The 7,500-nt window shown below is 40.3% G+C and overlaps 1 protein-coding gene and 1 pseudogene across 1 annotated transcript in view; one reads left to right on the plus strand and one right to left on the minus strand.

Moving 5' to 3' along the window:
• The window catches only part of LOC138003769 (thioredoxin reductase 2, mitochondrial-like), a 26,698-nt gene extending 21,044 nt beyond the window's left edge, over positions 1-5,654 (minus strand). The window contains exon 1 of the mRNA XM_068849992.1: positions 5,585-5,654. The gene's annotated coding sequence lies outside the window, so the exon portion shown is untranslated. The remainder of the gene's footprint in view (positions 1-5,584) is intronic.
• LOC138002499 (uncharacterized) lies at positions 4,955-5,942 on the plus strand (annotated as a pseudogene).
• Positions 5,943-7,500: the final 1,558 nt, after the last annotated feature.

Raw genomic sequence — 7,500 nt, forward strand, 5'->3', positions numbered from 1 at the left:
AATATTCTAATTACCACTTCTTTTAAGCTTTAATTTGTGCTGTAATCGGAAAGCGCTACATCTGTTTCACTAAAGATACGCACGAAGGTTCTTCGACCAAAAAAAAACAATTCATTTTTTTCTTTGGATTTCAAAACTATGTTAACTAAACACTAAGTGACCCAAGTTTTAAGTTCTGATTTTAAAAAGACACCTGTTTATTTTAACTGGAATTTTCTTATTTACTGGTCCGCCATTACTAACTTTAAAATATTGGGAGAGCTGGGTCGAGGATAAAATGACGTCAAATACTCAATAGTTTAAGAATGCAATGCGTGTGTACGCCGCAGAATTAATACGCAGCACGGGAGTTTCGGGCTTTCAGATTTTTAAACTCCTGTTTTGCATATAAATTAAGTTGTGTTTACACGCTGAAATTTTAAGCTAGTGAGGAAATGACGTCACTTTCCCTAGGTCCACCCATCTGAGGTCCAATCGGTCAGTTTTGAACGTGAGTAATGGCGGACCGTCAAATCCAAAAGTTACACTCAAAATAAACAGCCTTTAGATAAAAACAGAAACTCATAAGGGTTGAAACGTGTAACGGCTCCTTGTGTGCTGGGAAACAAGCTTCTGAATATTCAATTTGCTAAGTACCATATTTGGAACAACAAGAGCGAGGGGTTTCCAAATATGGTACTTAGCACTGAAACATTCAACCAATCAGTTCGCACTGAATATTCGGAAGCTGTGAACACTCGTTACACGTTTCAACCCTTATGAGTTTCTGATAAAAATCAATGCTCAAAATTTTGCAAATTAGGTGTTAAGCGAACACGCTACCAAAATCTGAAGAAAAAAATTGTAGCACTTTAAACTTCATTTACACTAGCAAGTTTTCCTTGACAAGTTTTCCTTGGCAGTGTAAATGGAAAAATATGACAGTTTTTTTCCTTCACAAGTGTCGTTGTTCAAAAACTTGCATGCTAGTTTTTGAAGAAGGACAGTTGTCAAGGACGATATTTGCTAGACTAAATTACTTGTCAAGTGCACTTGTCAAGGAAAACTTGTTATATTTTACATTTACAATACCAAAGAAACCTTGTCAAGGAAAAATATGTCAAGGAGAACTTGGTAGTGTGTACAGTCGGCAAGTTTTCATTGACAAGTGGACTTGTCAAGGGAAAATTGCTAGTGTAAATGAGGGTTTAACAAGTTAACTAATTAGCCATCTTTCGAGGAGACCTTGACCTGCTAATGAGGCGGTTATATTCTTTGATTGCAGATGACGTCACGGCAGCCATGTTGGTGCAAAGGAAAATAACGAAGAAGTCTCTTAGGAATTTGACTCTATTATTATGCAAAACTTGAGCTACGTTTTTCTATTGTTTTGGCACCAACATGGTCGTCTTATCGCGTGAGTCCAATCAAAGAATTACTACTTTAAATCTAAATAATAAGTCTAAATGCTGGTTTTTGATCAATTGCCGAAAAAGTTTATTAATCTCTTAATAAGCACTTTTACCAAGGAACCTTGACCTGATAGTGAGGTGGTGTGAAATAGTTATCTTACTCTTGTTTCACAAAGTCAATTTGATTGCAGTCATGTTGGAATGGAACCAGTTACATCGCTTCTATAATAACAAGGACGCCTACAGTGGTGCAGCAAAAGAAAAAAACAAAAAACAATTTGAACGTACCAGCAGGAAAAATCAATGCTGACTTCCGCAAATATGTTCCCTAAACTCTTTGTAACCACGGAGGAGACGACGAAACCCACGACCCTTACGTCGCATCTACCACATTGCTGGTTACTCCAAGGTGGTGTGGGGTGCTTCGTGAGCCACAGCTCCATGTACATCAAAACGTGCTTTCCCATAAAACAGACGGCCACATTGTTCGCCGAGTAAGGACGCAGACCGATAGTATGTCTCAGCGCGATCTTCGTATCCATCCTTCAAACAGGGGCCACAATGATTGGTCTTGTTTGCGGGGCTAGCGTGCTGACCTTGATGATCGTATGGGATCAGGCATCGAGCGCAAAAGTAGCTCTTGCGAAAGAAGCGCGGCAAGAGGCTGATGGTGTGATAATGGCCATCCTCGTGAAGGATGCCTAACAAGGTCTCTCTCGCCTTACCCATGAGCGAAAGTAGCACTTGATTACTTCTGTTGGCATCGACGACGCTGATCTGCGAAAATGACAACAAAAGGGACAAGCAGATTGCTCAACCTGCTTCTTACCTTGTAGTCGTAAAGGATCGGAGCGGAGGTATCAAAATCAATGCAGTTCTTCAAGTCCACAGGGTTTGGGGCTATGTGCACCTTTTCCTAAAGAACAGTGACAGCAGCATTGCGGTGTTGTGGAGATTAATCAAAAGCCTCCATTTCCAACCGGAAAATGTGGGTCAAACGTGTGCATAGCACTACTGTCCTCAAGTAGAGTTTAGAAGTCTTGCTCTTTATCGAAAGTATCAACAACTTGCTTGGTGACGCGAACAAGATTTCAACTACAAAGATGTTCAGCAAAAGCTGAAATTATCTTTTGGACCTATAATAGGGGAAATCTTCCGGTGAGGGCTACAAGCCCCAAATAAGCAACTTCTTGGCAGGATCTTATTATTATGCTCAACTGCTGGCACGTTTTTTGGAAAAATAGCGCTTCATCATGCAGAAATGGAATGGTCTTGACTGATTTATTTGGTGTTCGTTTGAGGCAAAAAGCCGGACGTTTTGACCTGTTGTACTGTCAAGCCATAGTTAGTAGAGGGGAATGGTTATGAAGGCCGGCAAACTTCAAAGGGAGTACTCTTTGTTGAGGTTTTTGGTATGTCACGTGATTTTGATGGTGCACACATAGATTTCAAGATGGCGGCTAGTATGTGAGCTTGTTCGAATGATCCTGGTTTTTCAAAGTTTATAGAGAAAGTGATGTTTTTTTGAGTACGTTTTAGTGATAAATATAATCTTCGGCATGCCTGGCGTTAACTGCGCCGTAATTGGATGTGGTTCCTGTCGTAGAACTAAAGGAATCGGGATTTTTAAGTTGCCCTCGGCGAAGGATGATAAACACAAGAGATGGCGTGATGAGTGGCTTGGAGAACTCAAGAAAACGAGGGAAGTGGACAAAGATTTTCGACGACAAATCAATGGAGACAAAGTCTATACTTGCGAAAAGCATTTCAAGGATGAAGAAATTGAAATATGTAAGTATTTCTTGATAAATCGTGCGTGTAGTAGCGTGACTATAAACATTGCATTCAAAGCGCGTCCTAGCGCACCTTGTTGTACTATACGTTGTTGATAAAACGTCTGCGGCTCTGTATTTTTACTTTAATAAATAATTGTATCCTTTTTATTGTTTTTGCAGTCCATTCCAAAAAAATGATCAAGAAAAGACTGGTTTTTGGAGCTATACCGACGCTTAACATGCCAAAGGAGAGTCACGAAATCGAACCAATTTCAAGCAGACGTCCACTACCAGATCGCCCACTACAAGTTACTCCTTCATCAAACTCATGTTACAAATCGTTGGAAGAACTAAGCAACAGAGCACGGGGACTGAAATGTCTTGCTGACTGGGTTTCGAAGTTTAGTGTTGCCAAAGCTGTCTTCAAAAAGATGGTAGAGCCGTATATGCTGCCTCATCTTGAAGTTATCGTAGATGACAGTCTGGCGTTTAATGTTAAAGTGTATGGATGCTGTTTAGTCGATGATCATCCTTTGTACCTGAAATATCGAAGATCAATGCAGAATGTAATATTATCAAAGCTGATAAAAGAGCTTGAAGGTTTCAAGTTATGTACTGGAATACAGGCATGTGAAATCACTGGCAAAATGTTTCACCATGTAGTTCCCTTAAATATTTCTGACTCTGACTCAGAAGACGACGAGCAACAACAACAGGAACAGTTTCCCAATAAGGGATTCTGGCGATACAAGGGTTGCCTTCTTCTCCAGGAAAAAGATATCTGTGTGCTGTGTGACGAATCAACCAGCAACTTTTGCAAAGCCAAAAAAAAGTGTGTAAAGCCAGCACAGCTCAATGCTCCAGTGTCTAAGACAGACCCTGAGAGAATAAAACTAACTCTAAAACAACACAGACTGAGGTGCGCACAGCTTGAACAAGAACTGCATGAAATGCGTACAGAATCGCAAAAATCGAGCATGGAGATAGACAATGAACTGAGCAAAGATTTAATCACAATACTCGACAATGAACAGTCCAAAATAACTCCATTCATGTTATTTTGGCAAGAGCAACAGAAGCTGTTTCAGAAGAGCGGCACAGGTGTGCGTTATCACCCAATGGTAATCCGCTTCTGCTTATCCTTGGCAGCAAAGAGCCCTTCCTGCTACGAGGAACTAAGAAATAGTGGCATACTCGTATTACCCAGCCAAAGAAGGCTGAAATATTACAGGAACGCAATTAAACCAAAGAGAGGATTTCAGAATGAAGTCTTTGAAGTCTTGAAGTCTGAAACATCAACTTACTTTGATGTCCAGCGCTATGTAGTATTGCTATTTGATGAGATGAAAGTTTTAGCAAACCTTGTCCTGGATAAAGAATCTGGTGAGCTTATTGGATTCACAGACCTTGGTGACCCAGAACTTAATTATGCAGTCTTGGACAAATCTGACATGATTGCATCTCATGCATTAGTGTTCCTTGTGCGAGGAATTTGCACTGAGCTAAAGTTTGCAATTGCACACTTTGCTACATCTGGCAGTTGGTATACTTGAGACCACTTGTAACTTGTGGGTCATTGCTGCAACATCGGATGGGGCATCTCCAAATAGAAGATTCTACCGCCTTCACAAGGAGCTTGAAGATATTGCTGGGGATGATCCATGCTACCGCACAGTAAACATCTACGCCCCACATCGTTATATTTACTTCTTCTCAGACGCACCCCACTTGGTGAAAACAGCCCGCAATTGTCTGAGAAGTTCAGGGTCAGGCAGCTGTACCAGGTATATGTGGAATGCAGGCCAGTATATCCTGTGGAATCATATCACAGAGATGTTTTTCCAAGATCTTGATAATGGTTTGAAACTGTTACCAAGACTTACATATGAGCACATCAACCTCACCTCATATTCAGTCATGAGGGTCAATCTAGCTGCTCAGGTCTTAAGTGAATCAATGGAGCAGTGCTCAAAACCTTTGGTCCACCAGAAGCTGCTGGCACGGTAAGACTGTGTGAGATGGTAGACCAGTTCTTCGACTGCCTAAATGTAAGAAAGCTTAATGAACATCAACGAAAACGAAAGCCATTCCTGGAACCTTAGAGATCTGCTCAAGATAGAAGGTAAAGTTTGCTTCGACATATTTGCTTAGATATCAAATTGTAAATCAGCAAAACCATTGGTTTGAAATGACTGAGTTTACAATTTTGATCACTTCACTGTTTTCATGTGCTCTGTCTGTTGTTAATAAAAAAAACTGATTGTTAGAATATCGATGTTCACTTTATCTTACCATAGTTAACTAACTATGATCTTACTTTGTTTTGTAATTTATTTATAGGTTCGACTTTTTGTTGGAATTCCTGCAGTATCTTCAAAGCTGGAAAGAGAGTACTGAAAAAAGGGTGGGTGAGTTTACCCAAAATGCAAGATCCAGGATGTTCCTCTCATGGCAGACATATGAAGGCTTCCAGATTTCAGCACGGTCCACAATTGAATGTACCAAGTTTCTTCTTTCTGAAGGAATGGAGTACGTTTTAACAGAAAGGTTCTGCCAAGATCCTGTGGAAGAATATTTTTGAAAGCAGAGGCAGCTTGGTCGTAGGTGTGACAACCCAGATATCAGGACCTTTGGCTATAACAGCAACACAATTAGAATTGAAAGGTCAGTCTCTTGCCAAAGTGGGAATACAAGAGGCAGAAAGGACAAGAGGAAATCCTGGGTCAATGTGACCAATGAAAAGCTACCATGTAGGAAAAAACTGAGGACTGAGTAGTACTGTATTATGTTATTTTTAGTGTAATAGCTTAATTAACAACGATTTTCTATTTTAATTTGAAAACTAGAACTATCTATTTTACTGTTTTAGTATTTTTGGGGGCAAAGAATACCACCTCAGCTCAAGGTTAGAGTGTTGACCTGTAAGAATCATGTATTCTTGCTTGCATTTTTTCAAAACTAGAACTATCTATTTTAACATAAAACTATAAAAGTTAGAGATAACAAGTTAAACCGACGTTTCGGAGTAGACATCACTCCATTATCAAGGTAAAAATGTTCTATGATGCTAAAATTACAGTATCAAAAACGATTGACGCTAAGAATTAACATAATAAGCACGTGCGAAATTGGCTATAAGAATACTTTAGCACGAATGGAATCCGATTGCACATTGAGGCTAGGCTTAAGTGTTCTTATAAATAACATTTCAAACACTAAGCAATCAAATTTGTTTTTACATTTTTTGAGCACCTCAAAGCGTTTAAGCAGGTCCCGAGGGATCGACCCGTGTGCGTTCTTATAGTGTCTGGCAATAGCCGAGGACTGTTGCTTATGTCCCTTTACACGATTGCGTAAATGTCCGCGTGTGTAGCCTACATAACCTTCATCACAAAGGTCACATTGAAATTTATATACAACACACTGCTGATTTATGATCGGCGGCTTTGCCTCTTTCACTTTCAGTTCCTGTTCAATTTTTCTGCTGGTAAATACAGGCTGGATGGTTTTGTTTACTTTCAGGCTCAAATCCTTAAGTTGTTTTTTTACAAATTCTGCTGAGTTTTGGTCTTTAAATGGCAAGACTACTCGAACCATGTTATCCGTCTCTTGGGCTGTTGATAAAGGTCGCGGTTGGTCGCAGACCTTTGAGTCAACAAAGCGTTTGATAGTGGAATTTACGAGTTGTTTCGGGTACTTTAGGCGTGAGAAAACTGACTTCAGACGGTCACATTCGTCTGAGAAGTGTGACCAAGAAGAAGATAAACGGTGTGCTCGATCGAGCATAGTTCTCAGCAAGCCATTCTTGTACCGATTGTCAACATTGCTCTGAAAATGCAGAAGGAGACCTGAATTCGTGGGTTTTACGTAGATCTTTGTCTCTATCCGGGGAGATCGATTCAGTAACTGAGTTCCCAGAAATGGCAACATACCATTGCTTTCAGTTTCCATGGTGAATTTTACGGATGAATGTGCAAGGTGTAATGTGTCTAGAAAGCTAGATGCTGTCGCCATATTCGGCATGATGGTCAGGGTGTCGTCTACATATCTTCGATAGAACGAAGGGAGTTTTCCTTGTCGTTCGAGGTTTTCTTCGATTGAGGTCGATCTCCCCGGATAGAGACAAAGGTCTACGTAAAATCCACGAATTCAGGTCTCCTTCTGCATTTTCAGAGCAATGTTGACAATCGGTACAAGAATGGCTTGCTGAGAACTATGCTCGATCGAGCACACCGTTTATCTTCTTCTTGGTCACACTTCTCAGACGAATGTGACCGTCTGAAGTCAGTTTTCTCACGCCTAAAGTACCCGAAACAACTCGTAAATTCCACTAT

This window comes from Montipora foliosa, chromosome 5 (genome assembly GCF_036669935.1).
Source record: "Montipora foliosa isolate CH-2021 chromosome 5, ASM3666993v2, whole genome shotgun sequence".
NCBI classification, from domain to species: domain Eukaryota; kingdom Metazoa; phylum Cnidaria; class Anthozoa; order Scleractinia; family Acroporidae; genus Montipora; species Montipora foliosa.